Source organism: Hipposideros armiger, unplaced genomic scaffold, assembly GCF_001890085.2.
Source record: "Hipposideros armiger isolate ML-2016 unplaced genomic scaffold, ASM189008v1 scaffold_59, whole genome shotgun sequence".
Classification (NCBI taxonomy): domain Eukaryota; kingdom Metazoa; phylum Chordata; class Mammalia; order Chiroptera; family Hipposideridae; genus Hipposideros; species Hipposideros armiger.
The window spans coordinates 760087-762318 of record NW_017731409.1 but is presented as its reverse complement, the minus strand read 5'-3'; positions in this window follow the sequence as shown (position 1 = coordinate 762318).

Below are 2232 nucleotides of genomic sequence, written 5' to 3'. Positions count from 1 at the left end.
TGCTTGTGGTGTGATCATTGCTAGAGAGATGTTGTCCCCTGCAGGCCAAATGTGGAATTACAGGATTCCCTGCTTGCGCTCTAACAAGCAAGCACACAGGTTTCTCCACATATGAGGAAGTACTCGCCACTGCTGAACCTCCTGGGAGTGGTTTCTTATAATTAACTGAAAAATCTGTGTTCCTGCCCTGAGGTCCTGGCCATCCCATATAACAAGGACTACCAGCTGGATTTTCTTCTGATGTGGGGCATGGACCAAAGGGAGAGAGCTGACTGCACTGGTGAGAACAGCCTCAGGAAGACAAAGTTTTAAACCTAGTTTTAATGGCCTTCTAGTTTCATTACCCCCACCAGAAACTGACAGTTTTACCTGCTCTGATGAGGAGAGGTTTATGTTTTGGTTGCATAGTCATATACGGAAGAGCAAGAAATGGTAATGACCGGATTCTCCTAGTTGGTTTGTTTCCTCTTGGGATGGATGATCTGTCATTAAGCTGGGACTGTCCTGGTTTGTGCTGTTTCCCAGCAGAATTATTAATGGCTTCCCCTTTCGCTATCATAAGCAACAGTTTGTATGATAGTTCTGGGTTCATACTGGTTGTAATGCTTTTCCCCAATGATATGCTAATGGTGAAGCAGGAGATCTGTAACATCCTTGGACACTCCCCCCACCCCCCACTCCCCGCCCCCGGCTCCCAACCCCTGGGGAAGGATCCCCTGTCTGTACTTGCCTCTGAAGGATGTAATTCTTGGTCCCCGCCCATCCTATTCTGCCAGCTCCACACAACATGGGCATTCCATGGGTGCTCAGGTGCAATCCAGGTGAAATTTGGAGCCCATCATAAATCATGAAACAGAAACTTGCTCAAGTCTCAGGATGTCAGATTTTGTCTAATCAGAAGCTAGTTATTAAACCCACCAGACAAGGGGGCTGCTCTGGAGCCCTCAGATAAAGGCCAGCAGCCCCTGGGGAACCTTGAGTTTCTGCAATGAGCCAGGATGAAGCTACTCAGACCCCTAGGCTGCTGCAAGGTCTCCATAAGGGCTCCCAAAGTCAGAAACCCTGCAGCTTTGGTGGGGGGAGGCAGAAGGGTTGCTGACTTATCTCGCCCCACTGCTGGTGATCAAGGGTGAAGGGATGTCCTTTGCAAGGCTTTGGGAGAAGATGCGTGGTTGTTCTTAACTCTTGGAAACAGAAATCCACTCCCAGCCGTCCAAAGCAACTGGTTAAACTTCCAAGTGGGTACAAATGGGTGCGGTGTACACAAACGTTCCAGATTCAGTTCCTGACTCTGCACACCCTCTCTCCTCTTCCATTCCCCAGACTTGGACTTCCACTCATGGCTACCAACTTCTGTGACCCAGAAATGAGCTCCTCTCTCCATCTTGTTGGGTTAGAGGTGTTCAGGGGGAAGTTTAGGAAACACTCCAAGCCCAGGAATCCTGGAGGTTGGGGTCAATAAACTAAATCCCCTGTGGTAAATTCTACCTGCAGCTGTCTCCAAATGCTTCAGTATGATTTGGCATTTTGTCCGTCTGGGTGAGACTGGGTGAGGCAAGGAAGTTGGGGGGAGTCAAGGCTGTACAAAGGCTTGGCCTCAGGGGCTCCGGGAGATATCCAGGTACATGCAGAGCCAGCTGCCAGGGCCTTTGGGGACACATGCACTTTTTGCTCTCTGTCTTGCTTTCCCTGGAGGGTCTGACATCTGCCTTGGGGGGCGAGAGTCCTGCTGTGGACAGACTCAGCCTGCCCTTTTATCCTGTGGCTGATGGGCTTTGAAGGTCACTGACCACAAGGAGAACCTTTCCTCTTGTAGAGCAGTGACCTTATAGAAGTCCAGGGAAAAACTTGCCCCCACTGTGCCTGTTGCTGCAGGTGGAAAGGAGTCTGGGGGGATGGGAAGGGTGGGGGGCTTGGATGGTGAAAGGTCAGGCCTTGGCTTTGCCACTTTCTGGTTCTGTGGCTTTTGAAAAGTCACTATTTAAAATATTTTATATATTTATATATTTTTGATTGGGTAGGAGATAAATCTCTTCAATCTCTTGAGGCTGCTCAGAGCCCTTGCAGTTCTAAAGTTCTGTGACCTGGGAACTTGCAGCCATGGAATCAAGAGAAAACATGGCTGCTGCTGCCAGTGCTCGTCAAGAAGATACAGTTCTCTGGGAGAATGTTCAGGCGCAGGCTGAACTTGGTGCCGTGCCATTGTCAGATGGGATGAAAAGAGAAAATTTT